We start from the raw sequence: 27865 nt of genomic DNA on the forward strand, positions 1-27865 counted from the left end.
CAATATTAGATCGTCGGGTGTCTGACTGTCGGCACCCCCGCTGAAGGGGCCAAGACGCTTGTACATTTACTTGAATGGAACAGTGGTGCAATACCTTGCATGGCCGCTACAAATGTAACTACGCGTGCAAGTAGTAATGGAGAAAAGTACCATATAAACAGTGAAGAGTCGTACAAGCGCCAAGGCCCCTTCAAACAGCTGATCGGCGGGGTACTGAAAGTCAGACTCCCACCGATCTAATATTAATGGCCTATCCTGAGTGTAGGCCAGTAATTTTAATAACCCGCATAACCCCTTTAACTTTTCTGAAACTCCGACACATCCCGAAATGTGTGACTCAAGATGTTAAACAAACATGCAAAAAAAACGTACACCTCGATCCTTAAGCCATCTGCCAGCCATCCGTCGCCTATAAACTCACATGTAAAAAAAACGTATGCGTTTCATGTATATGTTTTTTTACCGAATGCCTGTGATGAATGCCTCTGATGGATGCCATCTGTCAGCCATCCGTCGGCCATGGAATTCCATGTAAGGGCTCATGCACATGACCGTAGTGGTGTGCACGGCCAGTGATTTGTAGCTCGGACGGCCGTGAAGTGTCAACCACGGGCCGCCCGCAAATCAGTGGCCGTGTACATTCATTTCAACGATCCTGGACTGAAAAATACAGCCGTAATAAGACATATCCTATCTTTTTGCGGTCCGGGCTCCCGGGCAATGCACGGACTGTGGAAACCATGGTCGTGTGCACGGGCCCATAGAAATGAATGGGAACGCAATTCACACGCAAAAGCACATTCGTGTGCATGAGGCCTTAAAAAAACAGATACAATAACGTTATAAGCCATTTACTGCATAGTCCAACATCGTATTGGATTAGTATCATGACAAATTGTATAACTTAACATAATACGCCTCGTTTACACCTGAAAATAGGTCGTGGGAACCCAGCCTTAAAGGTAATTTACAGTGGCCCAACTGTTACATTTCTCTAACCTTTCCCATGAGTCACATTTACTTTACATTTCTAACATAATGATTAGCTAAAAGCTAAAAAAAATATAAAATATTTCCAGTTTGTTAGTAAAAGTCTTGTAGTGCTTTTTTCTCTTGGGCGCAACATATATTTTACAGGAGCTCTGCTTTGTCTTTTTTCCCTTCCCTTTGCAGCGGGTATTGTACATCCCAGAGGAAAAAGGAATAAATACTCAATTAATTATATTCCCACCCCTTATGCTGAAAGCAGTACTTTTCTATAGGAAAATAACAATTATATTTGACATTATTTGTACTTGTAGGGGCATTGTGCAAAGTCCGCAATTTGCAGTTTTTATTCCAATTTAGAGAATCTCTAACAATAAGTTGGGTGTTTGATTTTAACTCATTTATATTTTGGGGCTGTTCAAATCTATCAATTAAATAAAATGTTTCTTTAGAAATTGCATTCTAAAAACAATTTTGATGTCTGCGGCTGTAATCAATGGTGGACGCCTAACGGCTTTTCTGTATTTGACAGATTTGTACAATTATTATTATTAATTATGAAAAAAATTACTTAAATATGGAAAAGAACAAACTGTGCCTCAAAACATAAGTCATTGAATACACAGAACGTTAAAACATCTTCTGCTATTTTCTTTTGCACTTTTTTTTTAAAAGTAATTTTTTTCTTTGTCTCTACTATTTCATGAAAACATTTCTGATTACATGGTTCAGATCGAGCCCTACTTAGTGTCCCCCAACAATGTAAAAATGCAATGGTGAGGCAGCACTCCAGACTAAAGATGAAGAAAGCGAGAATCCTTGATTCACACATATGCAACACTTCATCCTTTCATCCTGGCTCAATGGGGTCTTTCTATATATATATATTCTGTTCAGCCATAACAATAGAACCACTGATGGGGGAGTGGCTTAACACGCTCATAGCCAGACATAGAGAGCAGCTCCATGCACGGTTTAGAAAACCGAAGGACTTTGTACCTCTCTATAGGGCTAAAGAGGGCTAATAGAGGTCTCAGAGATCCAACGACCCCACAGGTACTCACTGTGCATATCTCTAATTACGTTTCTCCTCTAGGCGAATCTCCGCTGGGATCCAGGTGCCACTCCCCAGACGTGACACCTCTGCCCTCGCAGTCATGTTCCCCCTCTATTACAAGTGGGACTCAGTGAGTTAACCACTGGTCCTCCCACTCTCCACTTATCTGGTCCCTCCTTTTTCAGGTCCATCTGTCTCTCTGAGTCTTACACTCACATGCAGCCGTTCGCCCGAGAGTTTAATTCCTGCACTGCTATGGAGGATGAGTCAACGATTACACAGGCCCATCACCTCCCCTCTTCAAAGGAGATTTTGAGCGCTGCCCACAGCAGCACCCCAGTAGTCCATGAAGTACTAACCCCCCACTGCCCCACCTTTGAAGGATGTCCCTGCTTTATCTCATAGGGGTGCTGAAAATACTGTCCTCCCTCCGGGGCTCCTCACCCACCTGAGCTGGGGTAACATTCCCCCTCAAGGGCATAACAAGATAGAGCCAGGCCCCCGTGCTGGGCCCCATACCCCCAAATCAAATGCCCCCAGATGGGACAAAAAATAAATAAATAATTTACTCATTGCTTCTCTTCTCTTGTCCGCAGGGGGCCCGTGCTGGATCTCCTCAGGCTGCCACATCAAGCAACGGCACATACAAGGTTCTGATGCCAGGTTGTGACAGGCTGTTATATGTGATGAATCACACGTCCTCATAACGTTCTAATGCTGCCTGACGTCAGGACCATGTATGCAGTGCCGAGGAGACCTTTGATAGGACTTGATGTGGCAGCCTAAGGGGATCTGGGGCAGGCCCATGCAGCCTCCTTTGCCTCCGAGCATGATCGCAGTCGCACCCCTGGTGAACGCGATCATTACTCCACGGACCCCCCTTGCACAAAGCAAGTACCTGGGAATTTGGGACGATGAGGGACCATAGACTCAGTGGGAGATCAGCAACCTCTGGACCGCCATTCGAATGTGAACCTGCTGACCTGCAATGACAGAGCCCAGACCCTTATTGTCCCAGAGATGTAATACGATATATTCACTATTACTCTCTGAAAGTGGAAAAAATACAGAAAGTCTGCTTGCTCTCTGATATTGATTCTGACAGTACCAAACTGAAGAGTTTCCTGAATATTTCCATGCGTAAACTACAGCTGCATTTATTCCTCAGCCACTTCATTGCATCTCTCCATGCTCACAGCATTCCCTATCAATGGGAGTTTCCATTTGGCCTTTATGCACAACTCAACGAGGTCTCAGCTACTCTCCGCTCCCCGACTAATCTCCCATGCTTCTTTCAAGCCTTTAACCTGCTCTCTGTGTCCTTGCCTGGATTAGAAACTCTTTTGCAAGACCATTCTAAGGTGACCTGGCAAACGGAGTCTTCGATGTATCACAGTACATGGAAGCTGCAGAATGCCGTTCTGAGACCAATCAGTGAGCTGAAGAAGTAAAAAAAAAAAAAAGGCAATTTTAAAACATGTTTTTAGAGCTAAAGAAATCCTTTACAAATAAGAATAATAAAAACAAAAGACCACAAATGTGACCATAGCCTTTAAATAATCATGTCCTTGTGCCTGTCCTTTTCAGATGTTGCTTTGCATGCACACACGAATGACATCTGAAAGGGACAGGTATATGTTATCAATGAGACAAGGAAAGGGACGTCGACCTAACAGGTAGGCACAGCAGCCGGTGTGCTGTTATACCAATTCTGTTCTGAGCTGTGCTCACATGATCGAGCCTACCTTTCTTCGGTTTTGAGCTGTTGCATTGGTAGATCTCCATATACCAGACATTACTTGTTCTCCATTTCTGTAACTTCCCCACTTTAGATTACTTTTCATCCCAATCTGTGGTTGACCTTGTGATTCAACTATGAAAAACTGCATGTTACCTTGGATTGTTGTTGACAATGCCTCCATTTTATGTACTCGTCAGTATCGGATTTGCATCTCAGGAGCCTGTAGGCTGATGCCTTAGACTCTGCCCATCAGGTAGGTCACACCTTAAGTCATGTATGGCTTTATAATATATTTGTCGTATATGCTCTTATAAAGCAAAGCAGAACATTGCGGAGCACCTTTCACAACATCTAGGCAGGCACCCCAGGGCTTACTGTGCCTAAAGGTAAGTCCAGCCCTGGTACAGGTGTTTTGATTCCTCTGTCATCTGTGCTAATCCACAAATCCTGAGGGGCCCAGTTTGTTTATTATCACACATTATCAACTTAAAAATGAACTGTGGTCTTGGAACTGGAGTAAAGGCAATTTAAACATCAATATAGAAAATTCTTCTTCACAGTCGAACTTTAAAAAGCCCTACCCCAAGAGGTGGTAATGGCAGATACAAGGGTTAGACATTTATTGCTCAACTAAGAATGAGAATAATAATATTATACTGGTGAATAACTATAAAGATACTTTCTTGATCCCGCAGCACTCCATGTTTCAAGGGTGCGTGAGTAGGCTTCCACGCCAACGTATAAAAAATGGGAACGCAGCACTCCAAGGTATTATGCAATAAGTGATATTTTACTTCACATATATCGAAAAATAGTAATCCAAAATTAGCTATAACGTTTCGGTCTATACATTCAACCTTCAGACACTACAAAATTAATATACACAGAAATCAAAAAAAGTAACATCAAATCCACAAATATATACATATATACATTCAATATTAATCTCCCCTAAGCTTAGGTGGAGATAAATTGAAGTTCACATACTGGTATACAGAAGTTTATCTATAGCTAGATCTGTTTTACAATGTATAGATAGTTCTGAAGAATACATAGTACGAAATGCATTTATGGGAGAGGAAGACACGGAGAGAGTAAGGGCAGGTGTAGACGTGGCGGAATTGCTGTGGAATTCCGCTGCGGACAGTCCGCTGTGGAATTCTCCAGCGGCCGTTTTTTACATTAGTTTCAATACATTTTTAGGAAAGTTAGATCAGATGTTGCGGAAAACTCCGCTGCGGACCATAGGCTGCGGTGCGGAATTTTCCCTCCGCAGCATGCACTGTCTGCTGCGGAGAAGAAGCGGCATTTCACTGCGGATTTCAGCCTTTGCAATGCCAAAACTGAAATCTGTGGCAAGTCCGCTGTCTTTTCTGCAACGTCTGAATTACCTGTCAAATATGCAAATGTTGGTGCAGATTCGTTGCGTAATTGCCCCAAATCTACACCAACATTTGCAGTGGAAAAACTCTGCCACGTCTGAACGTGCCCTAACTGTGATATGACATTGGTATAGAGCACTCATTGAAATGGTTACTAGTAATAAAGCAATGAGATTTAAGAATTTTTTTTTAGATTTAAATGCATTTTGTACTATGTTATTCTTCAGAATAATCCATACATTGTAAAACAGATCAAGCTATAGATAAACTTCTGTATACCAGTATGTGAACTTCAATTTATCTTATGGGAGATTAATATTGAATGTATATATGTATATATTTGTGGATTTGATCTTACTTTTTTTTATTCCTGTGTATATTAATTTTGTAGTGTCTGAAGAAGGTCGAATGTATAGACCGAAACGTTATACCTAATTTTGGATTACTACTTTTCACTCTATGTGAAATGAAATATCACATATTGCATAATACCTTGGAGTGTTGAGTTCCCATTTTTTAACTATAAAGATAATTATTATACTGAAGAATGATGTTCATTGATCCAGCAAAAATAGCCAACTGGTGTTCAGGTTAAGTAAGGATTTATGTTTTTACACACACACACACAATTTATGTTTTTACACACACACACACACACATATATATATATATATATATATATATATATATATATATATATATATATATATATATATATATAAAATTAAAAGTATGTAAGTCTTCTTCCCAGGTTCTTCCTTGTCAAGAAAAAGGATAGTTCTCTGCGTCCTTGCATCGACTACTGGGGTCTCAACCAGATCACGGTAAAAAATAGATATCCGTTGCCATTGATTTCTGAAATGTGCGATCGTATACGAGGAGCCAAGATTTTTTTGAAGCTAGAGCTGCATGGAGCTTACGACTTAATCCGGATTCGCCGGGGTGACGAATGGAAGACTGCATTTAACACCCGTAATGGACACTATGAATATCTAGTAATGCCCTTCGGCCTGTGTAATGCTCCCGCGGTTTTCCAAGAGTTTGTTAATGACATCTTCCATGACCTCCTCTATGTTTGTGTTGTGGTCTATCCTGATGACATCTTAATTTTTTCTTCAGATTTTTTGACTCATCAGAGACATGTCCGTCAAGTTTTGCTGCAGTGAAGGGAGAATCGCCTGTACGCCAAGTTGGAGAAGTGCGTGTTTGAGAAAAATGCTCTACGCTTCCTGGGCTACATCATCTCAGAACGGGGCCTCAAGATGGATCCTGAGAAGGTAAAGGCTGTCATGGAATGGCCACGTCCTCAAGGCTTGAGGTCCATACAGCGCTTCCTAGAATTCGCTAATTTCTACAGACAGTTCATTCCAAACTTCTCCTCACTGACATCTCCTATCTCTACCCTCACCAAGAAAGGCATGAATGCCAATGTGTGGACTCCTGAGACGGAACCCGCATTTAATAGCCTGAAGAGTGCCTTCACGTCAGTCTCTATCCTCCATCATCCAGATATGTCTCGACAGTTCTCGTTGAAGGTTGAGGCCTCCTCTGTCGGTGCTGGTACACTCCTTTTCCAGAGAGGTTCCAAAGACAATTGTATGTGGCTATTACTCTAAACTTTCTTCCGCAGAGCGCAACTACTCGATTGGGGATCGAGAGTTACTGGCCATCAAATTGGCTCTGGAGGAGTGGAGACATCTACTAGAGGGTGCAGTTCATCCCATCTTGATATTGACGGACCACAAGAAACTCACCTATCTCTAAACGGCCCAACGACTGGATCCCCGTTAGGCCAGGAGGTCGCTGTTCTTTGCCCGGTTCCAGTTTGAGCTCCACTACCGTCCGGCCGACAAGAATGTGAGGGCCGATGCCTTGTCCAGGTCGTTCGAGACAGAGGACACTATGGAGTCTCCACAGAATATCATTAATCCATCCTGCATCATCCCTGTCAACCCTCTGCAAGTTAGAGACATTCCCCCGGGGAGGACTTTTGTGCGTCTGACAGACAGAAGAAGAATCTTCCACTTGGGACACAGTTCCAAACTGGCAGGTCACGCGGGTTCCCGCAAGACCCGAGACCTGATTGCTCGTCAGTTCTGGTGGCCCACGCTGCCCAAAGACATTACAGTCTTTGTCTCCTCCTGCACGGTGTGTGCAGCAAATAAAGTTGCCCACTCCAAACCGGCGGGTCTGCTCCAGCCGCTGCCTGTGCCCAATGCCCCCTGGCAATATATTGCTATGGACTTTGCCACGGACCTGCCTTCCTCTGCTGATTGCAGTCTGTCTGGGTGGTGGTGGACCGATTTTCCAAAATGGCTCATTTTGTTCCACTGACTGGCCTGCCTTCTTCTTCCCGACTGGCCAATCTCTTCATCCAACACATCTTCTGTCTGCACGGCTTGCCTCTGCATATTGTGTCGGATTGGGTGGCTCAGTTCATGTGGAATTTATGGAGAGCCCTCTGCGGACTCCTCGGTGTGTGAATTTGGACTTTTCCTCAGCCTACCATCCCCAGTCCAATGGTTAAATCGAGAGAATAAATCAGATTATGGAGAAATATCTACGACACTTTATCTCCAGGCAGCATGATGACTGGGTGCAGCTGCTTCCTTGGGCTGAGTTCGCCTACAACAACCACACTAGTGAGTCCACCGCCTCCAGCCCATTCTTCATGGTCTACGGCCAACACCCACGAATACCTCTCCCTGTTTGCACTACGTCCCAGGTACCTGCAGCTGACTACATTCAGGGACTTTCTACAAATCTGGCAGCAGACCCGATCTTATATTCTGCTGGTGGTTGACCGCATGAAAAGAAAGGTAGACACAAGAAGACTAGAGCCTCCCCAGTTTCTTCCAGGCACTAAGATCTGGCTGTCCTCTAAGAATACCCTGCTGAGAGTGCCATCGTACAAGTTTGCTCCCAGGTTCCTCGGACCCTTCGAGATTATGCAACAAATCAACCCTGTCTCCTATAAGCTTTGGCTGCCTCCTACCCTCAAGATCCCCAACTCCTTCCATGTCTCCCTTCTGAAACCTGTGGACCTGAACCGCTACTCCAAGATTCCTAGTCCTGCAGTGGCTCCCAGCGGTTCATCAGATACTTTTGAGGTTAAGGAGATCCTGGACACCAAGAGAGTGGGTGGAAGAACCTTTTATTTGGTGGATTGGAGGGGGTTTGGTCCTGAAGAGATTTCCTGGGAGCCAGAGGAGAACCTCAATGCTCCTACCCTTCTGAAGAAGTTCCTCTCTCGCTCTGGCCCTAAGAGGAGGGGGCGTAAGAGGGGGATTCTGTCATGCCCATCGCCAAGGGCCGTCAGGCTCACACCTCCTGACAGCCGCAGCCATGGATCTTTGAGCGCTCACTTCTGCTTCTCTCGGCCGGGTCCCGTAGGATGCGCGCGCACCGAAGTTAAATTGCCAAATTAGCCCATGAGCACCCTAGACTGTAAGAGGGGCCCAGCCCCTTCCTGCCTTGCCTGAGCTTTGTTGTTGTTACCCTAGTTTGTCTCTGCAAATGGTCTCCTAGTGGCCTGCTGCCAAAGTCCCTTCCGAGCCTGCCTCGCTACTGTCTGAAGCTACCACAGGTACACCTATACGAACTATAGACTTTAACCTGTGTCCTGTTGGCCATACCGTTAAGGCGGTACAGCCCAGTGGGTCCACATACCCAACGTGACAATGGTCATGTGATGGACACACAGGTGCACAGAAGACACAACTCTGATACACATAATGTAACTGTAACGAACCCGGCACCTGTTTGTCCATCACATGACCATGGACAAAATTTTATCCACTGGAGGTAAACAATTAATTTTCCTAATGATGAAACAACAAGTAGAGATCTTGAAAACCATGCGGAATTAATAAATAGAGAAAGTATATTGGAAAATTGTATAACTTTTAATTATACAAAAAAATCGAGCCTGATTTGAGAAAGGTTGATCATAATGAATGAGTGTCTTTTTTAACCTAAGTATCGATGTTAGTATATCATCTACACCACAATACTGTAAATATTATATTGTTATTTCTAGTAGAACAGTAAGGCCCCGTTCAGATGACAAATTACTGCAGATTTTCAGACTGGATTCCATACCAAAAATCTGAAGCAATTTAAAGTATAATACATATAAATAGGGTGTTTAAAGCCCCTGTGGAAATCAGAACATAATGCAGATTTTCAAATCTGCAGCATGCCTTTGTTACAATTTAGCGGATTTCACCTTTGCAATGGGTGACATCTCCTGCAAATCTGCAGCAAAATCTGTGAACAAAACCTGTAACACTGTGGTTTTTTGGTTTGATCCGCTGCGTAAAATGTTTACTACATGTGGACTTATCCTGAACTGCAGCTGAAGAACCGATAACTACAATTAGTGGTAGTAAAATGTAAAAAAAGTTTTATTGAAATGTTCAGTGTCTTACTGAAATACCATATGTATTAAAAATATTTAAACTGCTACAACTTCAGTGAAATTATTCAGGAAATTGTCTAGAATTGTAAAAGTGCCTTGAAAAGATCAATTAGAAAGTCAGGTTTCTTACAAGTGACTGTAGTGCTGCCAAGACTACTAACAATGATTCTATAGTAGTAATTATCGGGTAGCACTACTGCAGAGCCAAGTTATTGAGTCGCAGTCCCCGGCATACTTAATTAAACTAGGAAACGGCATACTTAACATGACTGCTTCTTTCTTCTTTCTTTGTTTTTTTAAGCATTACTTAAAAAGTACATTTCGGAAAATAATTGAAGTACTTTTATCAGATCAGTCCATATAGAAAATACCTGCGGAGTATCTACTGTTGTAAAGATTTTATTCACTTTATACTCTCCCCCTCTTTATGTCTCTGTACCAAGTTCTTGTCTAAAAAAAGTTACAAATGCCATCAAAATGATGGGGCGTTAGGGTAGAAGAAAATCTACCATAAATCTGAAAAAATAACCCCTTTGCCCTTATGCTACTTAGGGTCTGTTCACACTAGTGTCACGGCTTCCATTGTTTCTAGAGCCACAACTGTTATGATGGATCTGTGTTGTACCAGATTGTAATAGATTTGGATGCAATTCATTGACTTATAATTATAGATAAGCGCCTGTCGAAATTAGTTTTGGGTCCGATTCAGTCAAAATGGCCACCTGATTAAATTTGGCCAGAATAAATTCGCTGAGTGAATCGAAAGTGCCCTGATTGCCCTAAAAACTCGTGTCTGACCCCCTGGTATTTTTTCGGAATGCATCCAACCCCTTTTAAGTCTTTTACTCCAAGCCAGCATTAATAATGTGAAAGTGACAGCAACATATATGGGTAGAGAGAGGGATAACCGCAGTGCATTTCGGGAAGGCTGTCTGGACGGCATTATGGGGTAGACCACAAGCGGTCATGTGATCCTTTTTCTAATCTGTAAAATGGCGGTTTTGCTGCGATTTGTGTGTCATGAAAACCAAAAGTATTTTTAATTCTACAAATCTTCAGCTTTGGTCAAATTAGCTTGGACTAAATTAAATTTATGTAGAATCGATTTACTTATTTTTACGTATAATGTATTTGTCAGATTTGTTTTTTACAGTAAAATATACATAAAAGACTTCTACTAGGGATCCCCCCTATTAGCGTAAAAGGACTTTTTGCATTACATGGTCACTCATTCAGTGGAATGATGTCCTGCCAGTGAAGTCATACATCCTATTAAACATCAAAATGCCCTCACAATTGAACCATATCATATACAGTACATAATATTGAGCAGGCATTAATTCAAAAACAATATTAAAACAAGTATGTTGAAAATATACAAAAATCATGTAATAAATTCATAACAGATAGCCCAATTAAATAACCACTGCCCTATATAATTATTGAGTGAAGAACACCAACTGCCCCATACCTCCAACGCACATTTCACTCAAGTTTCATCCCAGAGCTATAAATACCATAGTAAATTTGCATCCTTAAACATAACTTCAATATATTCTGAAAAGCCATACAGAGACTGCCATTGCTCACATCCCGGTTTGTCCCTAATATGGCTCACTATCCTATTTCCCTACATCTGAAATTGGGACTATTTCAAAGAACAAAAAAACAATCAAGATGTTTTTGAAGGAAACCCACACAAATACAAGGAGAGCATACAAATGCCATGTATGTGTTTCCCCCTAGTCAGATTTAAAAGCTAGAACCCCAGTACTGCTACACAACAGTGGTAAACAGCAACGCAGCAGTGGTAACTAATGAGCCACCATACTATCCCCAAAACAGTGTTATGAATACAGTTATTCAGGTAGCTATACAGGGTAGACCGCTTTATCATACCCCAGTCTCAATAAATAGTTCGCTGGAAATGTTTTGCATCTTTTGGCTGGCCGTGCTCCATAATTGTGGTGCAACATCCTCTTCGCCTCCCCCCAATCGGACAGAAAATAAAAAAAATTACTCACCTCACCATTCCACTTCTCCCCACGGATCTACTCAAGCTCTCACAGTAGATTGCAGTGCATACAAGGTCCTGATGCAGAGCAGCGTCAGGGACTTATATGCAACACAGCACACAATGTCCTGAGTGCTGCGGCACATACAACATCCTCATGCTGCCCAGTGTCAGTACCTTGTATGCGCTACGGCTTGCTGTGCGAGCCTGAGGGCATCGGAGGAGGGAGAAGCGCTCCCAGCACCCTGTGTGTCCATCACATGACCATGGACAGAATTGTATTCACTGGAAGTAAACAATGAATGTTCTTACCGAATAACCAGTAGATCTTGAAAACCATGAGGAATTAATACAGAAAATATATTGGAAAATTGTATAACTTCAAATTCTACAAAACATAACATTAATTTGCTGATACTGGACAACCCCTTTAACAGTTGTGCTTTGTATAGAGTAGGAGTAACGTAACTGACATGAGCTAGAGCCCTATTCAGAGAATTTTGCAGGTTCACATATTTACTGGGTTTATATGCTGCATATGCTATTTCTGTGTCCTGGGGATGTTAACCTTTATATTCCTTTCGCAAACTTGCCTCTGACTACAAATCCTCTTCCGTCATGCAGTTTCTGGTACCCTGAGGTTGTGGTCAGTAGGGATACAGCTAATTGGAAGTCATGGAAGACGACTAGTCGCCTGAAGGATGGAGTTTACAGCCGTTTGCTTTCCATAAATTTTTGTACTGCATGTTACCTTTATTACTATGCATCAACATCACACCAGGGATTTCGCTTTGCTTTTTGGCAATGAGTCAAAGTTGAGCAAAAATCCCTTTAGGAAGTCGAAAACTGATGTCTTCCCATAATACTGATCAGGAAAGAGAGAGAAGCAAATAAACATGAATGTGTCATGCTCAGAAATAATACCCAAGCCACTGAGGTCACGAGAACCACGAGCTCTGAATAGCATTCTGACTTAGCTAACTCTTCTAAAGAACATGCTGTGCTCTGGGCTGTACCGTCTCCCATCTGTAAATCTAGTACACAGCTTAATTAACAGAGTAGTCAGAAAGCTAGATATTCTACTGTATATATTATCAGCATGTATACAGTTGCCTCCATTTAACCCCTTTAGCAGCAAGACACTTTTGACCTTAAGAACCCCACAAGGGTTTTTGTTTTTTCATCTTGGCTTCCCGAAATGTTCCCGAACTATTTTATTTTGGAGTTTTATGCTGTCAAATAAGGCCTTGGTTTTAGTGTTACAGAATGTACTTCATATATATACCGTCCAGAGTATGTATAAGTTAGTATTAATTTCCATAAATTTAAGTTTGGAAGACCAGAAAAAAAACACTGACTCAAAATAAGCAAATTTATGTATTTATAGTATATGTAGTTAAGGTAATGGGAATATCAAATTATGGAGATTGTTTTATTTTATATGGTTTCTATTAAACAAAATATTTTTAATTTGAAATAAAATGGTATGTTGGGTCAACGTTTTTTTTTTACAGTACTCCAGTTTATTATTATTATTTATTTATATTCAAAAGGAGAACTTTTTAATTTCCGTATTGCTTTTATAGTGTGACTTACCCAAGAACATTATCACATTGTGGTCTGAAAAATACATGCGCTGTATATAACACCACTATTTTCTTGATGTTTTATACAGGCCACTAGTATGGTATTTGATTTCTCAGTCAATAATGTGTTAAAAAAAAACAACACAACATGCCCTGCAAATTTATGTGGATTTTACACAACAAACAAACAAACAAACAAACAAACAAACAAACAAACAAACAAACACAAACATGCAGCAGCACCCGGTTAGGGCCTGTTCACATCAGCGTTGGCCTTCCGTTGAGGGGTTCCGTCGAAGGTTTCCGTCGGATGAACCCCTTAACGGAAAGTCATATGGAAACCTTAGCTTCCGTTTGCATCACCATTGATATCAATGGTGACGGAAACTTTGCTAATGGTTTCCGTTTGTCACCATTCCGGCAGGTTTCTGTTTTTTGGACTAAATCAATAGCGCAGTCGACTATTGGATTAAACAACCACATTTTACTAGTAAGCAAATGATAAAGTTGATATATATCAGGTATTCTATTAGATTAGCATAGGTTGTTTGAAAAGAAAGTGTCCATTTAAGGTTAGGTAGGTGCCCATCTTATTTTATCACTTTGCGCTGACCAGAGTTGCGAACCACCTTTGATTTTTCTGGACAACTTAACCAAAACAGCATTAGTTTTGTCCACCAGAGTACTAGAGGATCGTCCGCTGGGAGGAAAGGCATTTGCTGTGATCCATTCTTGTCAAACCAACAACTAACATGAGACTACTTTGATTCTTCAGTATTCTATCATTTTTATAACAATTTCTCCAAGAGATATTATTCCCAACCGTTTGCTTTATTTATCCAGCAGTTTTACTACCAATAGTAAATACTGCATGTCCCTTAAGGCAAATGAAGACTTAATAGCATCAGGAAACTCAAGTAACATTCTCATCATATTAGCTTACGGTAAGCTTCATGAAAACAAGCTGTAGTAATATATTTTGTCTCTACCTGTTATAATGTACAAACAGCCATGAGGCAAATCATGAGCTCAGAAATGGCCACGTTACTGTGAGAGATAAATGGTTTATGCTCTTATGACTATACAGAATAATGGGTATTTTAGAAAGGTTAAGAGAAGAAATAGTTTGCAGATGCTCTGCCGTCCCTTGAAATTGCAAACAGATGGAGGTCAATCGCTTGACCACCCCCCTAAGCATAAAGGAAACCTAAGGGAATACCTGGTGCTCCACCAATGAGCTTTTATGGGAAAGGAAGATGTAAGGCTTGAACATACAGATGACTCATATGTTATGGAATGTTCTTTGTTCGTCTGATGCTATAAGTATGTGCACTGTAGTTCAATAAATTAGAAGTATTACTTTGAGAACTTGGTCTCAGTGTGTCTTTACTTCTCCGAGCTCGCACCCCCCCACCTGATTTGAACCTGCATAGATGATCAAGGCGTAAAGTGACCCCATTGCGATCACAGAAATTGGCGCCCGAACAGGGACTTGACCAGAAGGACGGCACCCCACCTAGGGGATCTCCCGGGACTCGAGTGGCGACCTCCCGGACGAAGGAACGTTCAGACCACTGCTGCAGCAAGGTAAGAAGACTTAATTCTTACAAACTCTGCTCTGCACCTTCCTGTCTGGTAGGTCACCTTCCCGGTAGAACTCCTAAGGAATAGAGGGGCCACATGAGAGTATTTTTAGTGTAAAAATCTGGTCAAGTCTAAAATAAATCCTACCCTCAGGATAAAGTGCCTGATCTCTATGGCAGTATTTGTATGAATGTTGTAGAAACCCAGTTTTGTGTCACAAATGCATTTTAGAATAAGGAAAGTTTTTAAAGATGAAAAAAATAAATACAAAATAAAAAATTCTGATAATCCGGCAAATTACCAGAAACATGTGTACATGCTTCAGGTGACTACGGGGATTATGATAGGCTAAATTTTAGCCCGGAAATCGAAAATTTTGTGCAGTCCAATAATCCGGCATGATGAATCAACACTTGGATTTGACACTCGCCCTATTATTTGGACTAGGGATACTAGCCGTTTTACTGTTATGGTGTGGAGGATATCTCCTTGAGTGGTGTTTAAAGTAAATAAGAAGGACTGTAAAAGGAAGATTCTCTGGCCAGAGTAGAAAGTAAGTACGGAAACTAGAAACTGTCTAAAATAGATGAGAATAGAATTCATCTGTCAGTAGCTAAAATCTGTAACAAAATACGGGTGTGCCTAAGGCCACCACTTACAGTCACAAGATGGGAAACTTGGTTACCCTCTTTAAAGATGAACATCCCAAAGGACAAACCGCCAAACAGGTAGTAGCAGAAAGAGAAGGTAAAAAGGCGACACAGGGAATAAAAAAATTAATGAAAGCATGTGGTCTAGAATCCCATGGACGGTTAGATGCAGACAAATGGAATGAATGTTGTGACACAAAGCGTGGATGGCTGAAAGATAAAGGGTTGACTGAGAAAGCCGAAGCATGGAAGAAGGTGTCAGAGGAAGTAACGTGAGGGGGATGCATGGAAACAGAATGTAAGAAAAAGTTTTATTATGATTGTTATAATGAAAATCCAGGAAAAAGGACAGAGAAAGTAGGTAGACCCCCGGGGTATGGAGACAGAACGTTAAATGGTCCAGAAGGATGGACGTGTTTTAGGTGCGGTTCTCAGAACCTGGAGTGGAGGGATGTATGTTATACATGTGGCGCTCCCAGACCTAGGGACAAAAATCCTCTAGGTATATACCCAGTAGTGCCAGGATACTCGAACAACAACCCTTTTGCGCCTGCCCCCACGCATATACAGTGGTGTTAGCACCAGCAGGGGTAATTACTAGGGCAGGTAAAACAAATAAAGGAGCAGAGGGAGGGGATGAGGAAGACGAAGAGGAGCAAAAAGAGCAAAACAGGAAGGACAAGGCAAAAAGAGAGGAACAAGAAAGAGAAAGAGAAAGGCAGCTCCAAACCCTCCAAGACCAGATGGATGAAGGGAGGAATATACCAGATGGGAAAGACGCTACAGAGGCGCTGAATGCAGTTGCCTCCAAGCTCCAGGTACTGACCAACATATACGCTAGCGAGGCAGATAAGAAAATTAGGAAAAGGGAATATAAGTACAAACCCTGGAATCCCAGGGATGCACATATACTAGTCCAAAAAGCCCCGGATCCAGAGGCAGAACCCATACCCTTCTATAGATATCTAGAACAGATACAGAGTATGTACAAAGCAACCTGGCAGGACCTAGCACAATTGATACATACAAAAATGGGAGGATATAGTGCCACAGTATTGGATCACTTAGAACCCCTAGCGGGAGGGGAGGAATGGAGACAGAGTGAGGATTCAGGGGATCAACTGGTGATACAGCTAAAAGAGTGGGCAACTCACAAGCAAGCCGAGTTAGGAGTAAATCTAACGGACCTCACTCAGGAAAACTCAGAAACGGTGGAGAAATTCTTCACTAGGCTCCAGACAAGCTGGAAGAACATGGGGTATCGAGAACAAAACCCTTTGGACTGTAGACTGCTTACTAGTAGTTTTGTGGAAGGATTAAAAAGACCCATACAAGACGGGCTGAAAACGGCCAGACCAGAATATCGTAGTCTAGACCCTAGAGATTTGCTGAAGGTAGCTCAGGGAGTGGAGCAGGGATTAAAAGCCCAGACTCAGCGTAGGAAGCAGATCACGGGGGTAGGGATATACCAGAGCCCACAGGGGACACAGAATAGACCCCCCGTAGGTAAATAATATGTTACAACTGTCAAAAGACAGGGCATATTGCCAGAAATTGTAGAGGCCCAAAGCGCCCCAGACAGACCGAAGGAAACATACCCACGGCCCCACCTAGTGACCAACAGATACAAACATATCACGCATAGGACAGTGGCAAACCCAGGGAAAGTGCAGTGGTCCTAATACAATCAGTAACTTTAGGACCTGCCCCTACAGTTCCTTTGAGTATTAATGATGGAACCCCGATTCCATTCTTGATAGACACGGGAACAGCCACCACTGTCATAAAAACTGCACACGTCCCTTCAGACCTCCTATCCCCAGATTATCAGGAATGCATAGGCGTAGGAGGAAGTATAACGAATAATCAAGTGACAAAACCGGTCACCCTACATTTTGGCCCACATCGGTCTCTGGTCACTAGATTAGTTGCTAGCCAATCAACTCCCGTCTGCCTATTAGGTGCAGATTTGTTGCAGAAATTACGAGCCCACATAGAATATCTTCCGGATGGTACGGTCAAGTTGACCGGTAGTTTAAATAATGAAGAGCTGTGTCTCATAGCAGCCTGTGATACAGATCCATGGGAAGACCGACCGCCAGTAGGAGTCCATGTGTGTACTCCAGTAGAACAGCATCACCATTTAAAACATATACCTCATGTTTTATGGTCGAAAAGCCCTACGGACGTAGGAGTTCTGCCAGTACCCCCTGTCACTGTACAACTAAGACCTGGCCACCCACTGCCCCAGAAAAAGCAATATCCTCTTAGCCAGGCTCAATCAGACGCTATCTCGGATAGCATAAAAGATTTTCTGAATGCAGGAGTTACCCCACTGTATCCAGTCAAGAAGAAATCAGACAAAGGGCAGCCCACTAAATATAGAATGGTTCAAGACCTTAGGGCAGTAAATGCAGCCACTGTATTTAATACGCCCATTGTTCCAAACCCTCATGTGCTCTTAGCCCAGATTCCACCTACCACCTCTCATTTTACGGTGTTGGACCTGGCAAATGCATTCTTTTCAGTCCCTCTACATACTGATTGCCAATACCTTTTTGCATTCACCCATCAAGGCAAACAATATGCATGGACCGTTCTACCTCAAGGTGCCCACAATTCACCCAGTGCTTACACGGCTGCTATGCAAACAGTATTAGACGTTTGGCTGCCACCACCGGATGTTGTATTATTGCAGTATGTCGATCATTTACTTCTTTGCTGTCCCTCTTCTGAAGCGTGTATCCAAGCTTCGGTATCACTGTTGAAGTTTTTAGCGGAAAATGGGTGCAAGGCCTCTAAAGATAAATTGCAATTTTGTTGTACTTAAGTTGTATTTTTAGGACACTGTGTAGCACAAGGCACGAGGCATCTCACACACAGCAGAGTAGAAACTATTGTACAAATACCAGTTCCAAAATCTTTAAATGCTTTACGTACATTTTTAGGTTTAGTCTCTTACTGCAGACCATGGATTCGTTCCGCATCCATTCTCATGCAGCCTCTGTATGACTGCCTCAGTAGCCAGCCTTTCCACCTTACTCCCGAAGCTGAAGAGAACTTCCGCACTTTGAAATTGGTGGTCCAGACAGCCCCAGCTCTCGGGACCCCCAATTATGACAAGATTTTTCGACTATATTGTACTGAACAAAATGGCCATGCCACGTCTGTACTTACGCAAGCACATGGTCCAGAACAGCGCCCAGTTGCCTACTATTCAGCTAGGCTTGACCCGGTTGCCCGTGGATCCCCATCCTGTGTACGAGCTATTATTGCAGTTAACCTAATGTTGAATAAAGCTTCTGATCTTGTATTAGCATTTCCTGTACAGATATATGCCCCCCATGATATTACTGCTATTCTAACTCAAGTACAACCTAAGCATTTGTCCACTGCCAGACATCTAAGATTAACCTATGTGCTTCTTCTCCCTGAGCAGGTTACACTCCATAGGTGTACCACTTTGAACCCAGCTACCTTACTGCCTCTGGAGCAAGGGGGAGTAGAGACAGGTAAAGTATGGTCGGAATATCTACCAGATACTGAAGAACATGATTGTATGGCCCTTATGGCCCAGGAAACAGTGGGGTTCGCACATGTGAAAGATACCCCACTCCAAAATCCAGACCTGATACTCTTTGTGGATGGTTCACGGTATTGTGTGCAAGGTTCTTTCTTCACAGGCTATGCAGTCACCACAGAACATACCGTACTTGAAACAGCATCCTTACCGGCCTCACGCTCCGCACAAGAAGCAGAACTAAAAGCACTTGCCCAAGCCTGCCATCAGGCCACAGGTAAAACAGCAAATATCTACACTGACTCTCGGTATGCATTTGGGATTGCACACGATTATGGCCCCATATGGAGAGCAAGACAATTTTTGACTTCAGCAGGTACCCCAGTTAAGAATGCAGATTTCGTAAAGTATTTGATGGAGTCTTTATTATTACCAACTGAGGTAGCAGTAATAAAGATAAAAGCTCACACTTCGGCCAACACACCAGAAGCAAGGGGAAATGCCCTGGCAGACGAAGCGGCAAAGCAAGCAGCACAGAAGCTACCCGTGTTAGCAGCCGTATGTCAGATAAAAGATCCAGAGGAAACAAGACCAGCTGTAAGCCCGGAACTACTGCAAAAACTTCAAGGACAAGCAACAAAAGAAGAAAAAAACAAGTGGACGGCCCAAGGAGCAACGCTACGAAAAGATGGCCTCTGGCAATTGCAGAATAAACTGTGCCTGTCTAAGACAATGTTCCCAATGATGGCCCAAATAACACATGGAGCGACTCACCAATCAAAAACGGCAATGATGGACTTGGTAAACAAGGTGTGGTATGCCCCATGGTTTAGTGTGATGGCCAGCAGTTTTACACAAGGATGCATGATCTGTGCAACACATAATATTGGAAGAACTGTAAAAGTACCACAGAAGCACACACCCAGACCTATATATCCGTTCCAGAGACTGCAGATAGACTATATTCAACTACCCAAAGTTGGTACCTATGAGTATGTGCTTGTTTGTATTGATCTCTTTTCAGGATGGCCAGAAGCTTTTCCAGTCACCAAAGCTACAGCAGTAGCCACAGCCAAGAAGCTGATAAATGAAGTGGTCTGCAGATATAGAGTGCCGGAAGTAATTGAAAGCGACAGAGGAACACACTTTACGGGTGAAATCATGAACAATGTTTTATCTTCGTTAGGTATAAACCAAGCATTCCACACACCATACCATCCGCAAAGTAGTGGTAAGGTTGAGAGATTAACCCCTTGAGTACCCAGCTCATTTTGGCCTTGAGGACCAGACCCATTTTTTCAAATCTGACATGTATCACTTTATGTGGTAATAACTCCGGAATGCTTTTACCTATCCAATTGATTCTGAGATTGTTTTCTCGTGACATATTGTACTTTAGTTTAGTGCAAAAATTTGGTCGATAAATTCATTGCTTATTTGTGAAAAACACCAACATTTAGCGAAAATATGAAGAAATTATGATTTTTCCAATTTTAAATGCATCTGCTTGTAAAACAGATGGTAATACCACACAAAATAGTTACCAATTAACATCTCCCATATGTCTACTTTATGTTTGCATCGTTTTTTGAACATCCTTTTTATTTTTCTATGACCTCACAAGGCTTAGAACTTTAGCAGCAATTTCTCATATTTTTAAGAAAATTTCAAAAAGCGATTTTTTTCAGGGACGAGTTCAGTTCTGAAGTGGTTTTGAGTGCCCTATATATTAGAAACCCCCATAAAACACCCCATTTTGAAAACTGCACCCCTCAAAGTATCCAAAACAGCATTCAGAAAGTGTTTCAACCCTTTAGGCGTTTTACAGGAATTGAAGGAAAGTAGAGCTGAAATGTTCAAATTTCATTTTTTTTTACAAAATTCATATGTAATACATTTTCTTCTGTACCACAGAAGGTTTTACCTGAGAAACGCAACTCAATATTTATTGCCCAGATTCTGCAGTTTTTAGAAATATCCCACACGTGGCCCTAGTGCGCTAATGGACTGAAACACAGGCCTCAGAAGCAAAGGAGCACCTCTTGGATTTTGGGGCCTCCTTTTTTCAGAATATATTTTAGGCACCATGTCAGGTTTGAAGAGGTCTTGTGGTGCCAAAACAGTGGAAACCCCCAAAAGTGATCCCCATTTTTTAAACTACACCCCTCAGGGGATTTATCTAGGGGTATAGTTAGCATTTTGACCCCACAGGTATTTTGCTATATTTTCTGGAGTTAGTCTGTGAAAATGAAAATCTACTTTTTTTCTGGAAAAACGTAAAAATTTCTGCAAGAAATAAAGGAGAGAAAGCACCCCAACATTTGTAAAGCAATTTCTCGCGATTACGGAAATACCCCATATGTGGTAATAAACTGCTGTTTGGACCCACAGCAGGGCTCAGAAGGGAAGGACCCCCATTTGGATTTTGGAGCTCTGATTTTACTGGAATGGTTTTCAGTGCCGTGTCACGTTTGCAACGCCCTGGAGGGACCTAAACAGTGGAATCCCCCCAAAAGTGACCCCATTTTGAAAACTATACCCCTCAAGGAATTTTTCTAGTGGTATAGTTATCATTTTGACCCCACAGGTTTTTTGCTGAATTTATTGGAATTAGTCTGTGAAGATGAAAAGAGACTTTTTTTTTGGGAAAAAACACAGAATTTTCTAATTTTTATAAGGAATAAAGGAGAAAAAGCACCTCAAAATTTGTAAAGCAATTTCTCCTGATTACGGAAATACCCCATAATGTGGTAATAAACTGCTGTTTGGACCCACGGCAGGGCTCAGAAGGGACGGAGCACCATTTGGATTTTGCAGCTCAGATTTTGCTGAATTGGTTTCTGGGGGCCATGTCGCATTTGTCGCAAGTACCAGTACAGTAGAAATTCCCCAGATGTGATCCCAATTTGGAGACTATACCCCTGAAAGAATTAAATTAGAGGTGTAGTGAGCATTTTGAGCCCTCAGGTGTTTTATAGATTTTATTAGAATTGGTCCGTGAAAATGAAAACATTTTTTTTTTCCAATAACCTGTAGCTTTAGCTCAGAATTTTTCATTTCCACAAGGAATACAGGAGAAAAGACACCCCAAAATGTGTTACACAATTTCTCCTGATTACGGAAATACCCCATATGTGGTTGTAAACGGCTATTTGGACATACGGCAAGGGTCTAAACGGAAAAAGTGCAATTTCGTTTTTGGAGTGGAGATTTTACAAAATTTGTTTTTGACGCCATGTTGCATTGCGCTGAGGTACGAGTACAGTGAAAACTCCCGAGAAGTGACCCCATTTAGGAAACTACACCCCTCAAGGAATTCATCTAGAAGTGTAGTGAGCATTTTGACCCCCAAAGGTTTTGCAGAAATTAGTGCACAGTGGATGTTGCAGATTGAAAATTGACATTTTCCACATATATGCTATTTCAGTGCCCAATGCGTTGGGCCCAGCTTGTACCACTGGAGACATACGCCCCATAAATTGTTAAGCGGTTCTCCAGCGTACGGTAATACCCCATATAAGGTCATAAACCGCTGTTTGGGCACACTGCCAGGCCTAGAAGGAGCGCCATTTGGCTTTTGGAGCGCACATTTTGCTTGGTAGTAGTTTTGTTTCGTGTTTTACTGGTGTTTCAGTTTATAATGCGGGGGCATATGTAATCTGTGCGGAGTACATACATTTTTTGCGTGACACACTGTCGTTTTTATTGGTACCATGTTTGGCTACGCGCGACTTTTTGATCACTTTTTATTCCATTTTTTTGGAAACAACGTGACCAAAAAAGGAAATTCTGCCATTGTTTTTTATGGTTTTTTAGGTCAGGCCAATACGAACGCGGCGATACCTATTATGTCTAGTTTTTGTCTTTTTTTTCATTTTTTTTCTAATTATAAAGGGCTAGGTCAGGGAAACAAGGCGATTATTGTTTTTATTACGTAAAACTTGTATTTATTTTTTTATTTATCTAAAACTTTTTTTTTACTTTTTTTTCACTTTTCATTTTACACATACTAGGGGACTGGAAGATCTGATCTTCTGGTCCCCTGCACAATACACTGCACTACTTCTGTATGTACTGATGTAGTGCAGTGTATTGTAACTGTCACTTTACAACTGACAGTTGAGCCTATTACATCCTGCCTTGGGCAGGACCTAATAGGCTCCCGTACCTGGCAACCAGGAAGCCGTTGCTAGGCTTCTTGGTTGCCATTGCAACCATCAGAACCCCGCGATTTTTCGCGGGGGGGGGGCAATGGGGTGCAGAGGGAGCCCCCTCCCTCTGTATCAATCACTTAAATGCCGCTGTCGCTATTGACAGCGGCATTTAAGGGGTTAAACTACAGCGATCGGAGAGGACAGTGATCGCTGTAGTTGCAGTGGGATGTCGGCTGTATATTACAGCCGACATCCGATGAAGATGGAGCGAGCACAGCTCCTGTGCCCGCTTCATCCTCAGGGCATTACTATACGCCCATTTTCGGGAAGGGGTTAATAAAAATAGTGTTGTTTTTTTTTACACCGCTTTCTCTGATCTCCTCACGTATCTCACAGAAGTGAGGAGATCAGAGAAAGTGACAGGAGCTTTCTCCTGCAGACGACGTCACAGACGGCTGTGATTGGTCAGTCTTCAGAGACTGACCAATCACAGCAATCGCCGGCATTGGGGACTGCTAATTGGTCCCCAGGCCGGTAGCAGAGACGGTTAGCTGTCAATGACAGCTGCCGCCGCTGTTCTGTCACTATGTGATTTCATAGTGACAGTTTATTCCTGCGCCGTAATAGTACGTCGAAGGTACGCTGGAATAAGCGGCCAGCGACGTACTATTACGTCGAAGGTACGCAAGGGGTTAAACGGGACTCTCAAATTGAAAATCCAAAAAGCTATGGTTGAAACCGGGAAACCATGGACCGAGTGTCTACCATTAGCCTTGTTCTCAGTAAGATACACGCCCACAAAAAGAACAGGTTTCAGCCCGTATGAGATCTTATTTGGGTCGGCTCCCAGACTAGGATGTTATTTTCCACAGGTGCTCCAGATGCAGTATGGTAGGTTAACTGATTATGTATCAACCCTGAACAAACAATTGACCAAGGTGCATGCACAAGTATTTTCTTCCATTCCAGACCCAGAATCGGTTGCCGGCGCGCATAAGCTAGAACCAGGAGATTGGGTCGTTGTCAAAAGACACGTGAGGAGGAGCCTTGAGCCACGGTTTGATGGTCCTTTTCAAGTTTTGCTCGTTACAAGCACCTCAGTAAAGCTAGAAGGAAAACCCAGTTGGATACATGCCAGCCACTGTAAAAAGGTCCTGATACTATCAGAAGAATCTCAAGAAGCGTCAAAGACGAAGGACTGAGAAGTCAAGATGAAGCTTTTCTCGGTTGTTGCGATAATTACTGTTTTTATGATGTTACACAATGTATGGACAGCAACCCCTGTGGTAAAAATACAAGGGGAAGGCCAGGGAAATATGTTCACAATGAGCTGGAACAATGCTACAAGGACACGGAAACAAGGCAATTTTACATGTCAAGAAAATACCAGGTGTTTGATTGGCAATTGGACAACCACAGCAGGAACTTTTAAGTCAGGACAAATGGGAAGGAGTGGGTACTTACAGCTAAAACATGGGGAACAACCAAATGTCACGATTACCCAGGCGTCAAGTAAATTGCTTATTTGTTGCATTAACACTGACAAACATTTTGTGCAGAAATATTTGGAAAAGCAAACGATACAACGAAGAGACTACTATAATGAAAGTGTAAAAGGATGTGATAAGGTAAATGAAACTGTATTTGTTACACGAGGTATGAATAGAATACTCTGTACCAATGCATCAGAAATAAGTAACAGAACGATTTTTGTATTATCAATTGAAATTTTACATGATGAACATAAGCCACACATAACCGAACAAAGTTTAGAAAGAATACCACATACATGTAAGAATGCTGTTACTCAAGAACAAAGGAAGAATATACATTTCAATATCTCCTTCCCTAAACCCCCAGATTGTCACACTAGAATAAAGAGAGAATGGTATGACACAATGTTAGGAGGGGTAGGAACGGGACTGGGAGTATTGAATGGTATACAGTTAGAAACAGTCATGAATAAACTTGGTTCCGTAGGAGACGACACAGCAACAGCCTTACGAGTAGGGGCTACATGGTTGCCTACGAGTTTTGCTACCCAACAGAGTGGTCTCAAAATAGATCAGCTGTTTTTAAATATTTTTAACGAATCTATGCTAGTGCAATATAGAACCATGGAGAATATCTCAGCGTTTGTAAACTGGACTGTATGTATTCTCAAAACAATATGGCAAAGAGAACAGATGGATGATTTTAAATCAAAATTATTCAGCACACACGTAAGACAGTGGACAGATATTCTACCGGTAGAAAAAGTGGATGATACTTGGTTATTGCTGCAACCCGAACATACTGAAAGCACTCCCACTTGGTGTGCTGGTAGACTAATAGCTTTCAAGGTAAAAAGCCCTACATTGTTATGCAAATTTATAGTTATGCCTATGGTGATGATAGACCCAGTTATGTTTGAAGGACAGTACTGGATGCCAGAGATAAAGGGAACTCACATAAGTTCACAAAACACGACTGTTGACATTGACCTATGCCAATTGACGGAACAGGGGTATGTGTGTAATCGGCAATCAGGAATATATGAACCCTATTTGATGCAGCATCAAGATAATGTTTGTTCACTCACAGTTATCCCTGCTTCACAATTGAGAATATATATAGAAGTAGGCCCCTTACATGTATGTCTCATAACGGATGACCTAAAGACACTTAAACAATTTAATGTCACCAGTCCATTCTCAGGGTGTTTGTATAATGTGACTCATTTGAATTGGGGTAATGATACGGTAGTCTTCTTGCCCACCCTAGAAGAAATTATGTCTACAATATGGGTTCCTGAACCACTACATTATAGCAATTTTAGTTTACCGTTAGAAGAATTAAGAAGGGTATTGCAAAAATCACAAGATGTCCAGAAATTAATAAAAGAACACAATGTAACCTTAAATAAAGTAAAAGTATTGGCCACTATAGCTTCAGGAAAAATAGTGCATTTATCCTCAGCCATAAAGGATGTTAGTGCCCACCACTGGTATGATATTTTCACAGGATTTTCCCCTACAGCCACTACAATATTACACGTATTGTTTCAACCTTTAATCTGTATGATGATATTATTTGTACTACTTACATGTTTCAATTGTTATGCTTTATGTAAGATAAGAAATGCTTTTTCTCGAAGACCTATACACTATGAGCAGAGACGGATGTTGTGAGTTTAAGAGATAAGATGGTTAAAATCACAAAAGGGGGAATTTGTGAGAGATAAATGGTTTATGCTCTTATGACTATACAGAATAATGGGTATTTTAGAAAGGTTAAGAGAAGAAATAGTTTGCAGATGCTCTGCCGTCCCTTGAAATTGCAAACAGATGGAGGTCAATCGCTTGACCACCCCCCTAAGCATAAAGGAAACCTAAGGGAATACCTGGTCCTCCACCAATGAGCTTTTATGGGAAAGGAAGATGTAAGGCTTGAACATACAGATGAATCATATGTTATGGAATGTTCTTTGTTCGTCTGATGCTATAAGTATGAGCACTGTAGTTCAATAAATTAGAAGTATTACTTTGAGAACTTGGTCTCAGTGTGTCTTTACTTCTCCGAGCTCGCACCCCCCCCACCTGATTTGAACCTGCATAGATGATCAAGGCGTAAAGTGACCCCATTGCGATCACATCACTAAATTGGGACTTGTCCGACAGATAAAGTACAATATTAGCCTTCCTATCATATGTGCGCTAGGCAAGTGTTTCCTTAATTAGATGCATCTTGCATTATGGGTTAATTTATGGTATATCACACTGCTCACAATACATCAGATATAAAAGTAAACATATGATGCAGGGACCGGGGAGACAACTCTGGTCACTTGTCGGTGTAGTAGCACCTGACTGGTGTCATGCACAAGGGAAACAGGGAGAGGAAACAACCAGGCAAATATGGAAGTATAATAAGATAATATAAGAAATAGTATGGTAGGTTTTGGGCTCACCTAGATGGATGATGAAGTATGTAGTGATCAACAATGGGAGGAGATTGGAGTGCTGACTATTGTCTGCCCATCTTCTATTGAACTTGTAAAACAGAAGAAAATGTCAAAGGGCAAGCCGAGTGTGATATCCATGGTATATGCACTAACATGAGATACATCAAGAAAGAAACATCAAGCTAACCAAAAATATAACTCTAGAAATGGTACAGCAAAATTCTCTTCTTCTCTAACAATAAAGGCAAATATGACTATTTGCGTCCAATTAGTAGCAGGATTGGGACTCAAATTTTTTACAATAGGTTCCCTATTTAAGAAAGGAATGCTTACAATGTGCAAAACACACTGTGGTGAAATATACCTACTCTAATACATAAAAAAATATATATTAAGATACTCCAAATATAGAATACATTAATGAGGACCCAAACAATATTTTTTTATAGGTAATGGTAGGTATCCTTTAAGCTTCCCAAACTTGGCTCCAGCCCTAACAATACCTGGTAAACTTTAAACCACATCATTGTGATTATACTAAAAAAACTAAAAAAAATATAAAACATGTACCAATTATATATATATATATATATATATATATATATATATATATACACAAACACACATATACATATACTGTATATTGCTGCCATAATTGCCAATTAATTAGTGTTGTTTTGTGCATAGATGAACAGTGCCAATATGAATAGTGCTAAACAGTGCCCATATTAATAGTGCCATACAGTTTCCATAGAAATAGTGTCCATAGAAAGAGTGTAGTACAGAGCCCATTTAAATAGTGCCACACAGTACCCATAGGAATGATG

This window comes from Rhinoderma darwinii, chromosome 4 (assembly GCF_050947455.1).
Source record: "Rhinoderma darwinii isolate aRhiDar2 chromosome 4, aRhiDar2.hap1, whole genome shotgun sequence".
In the NCBI taxonomy this organism is placed as follows: domain Eukaryota; kingdom Metazoa; phylum Chordata; class Amphibia; order Anura; family Rhinodermatidae; genus Rhinoderma; species Rhinoderma darwinii.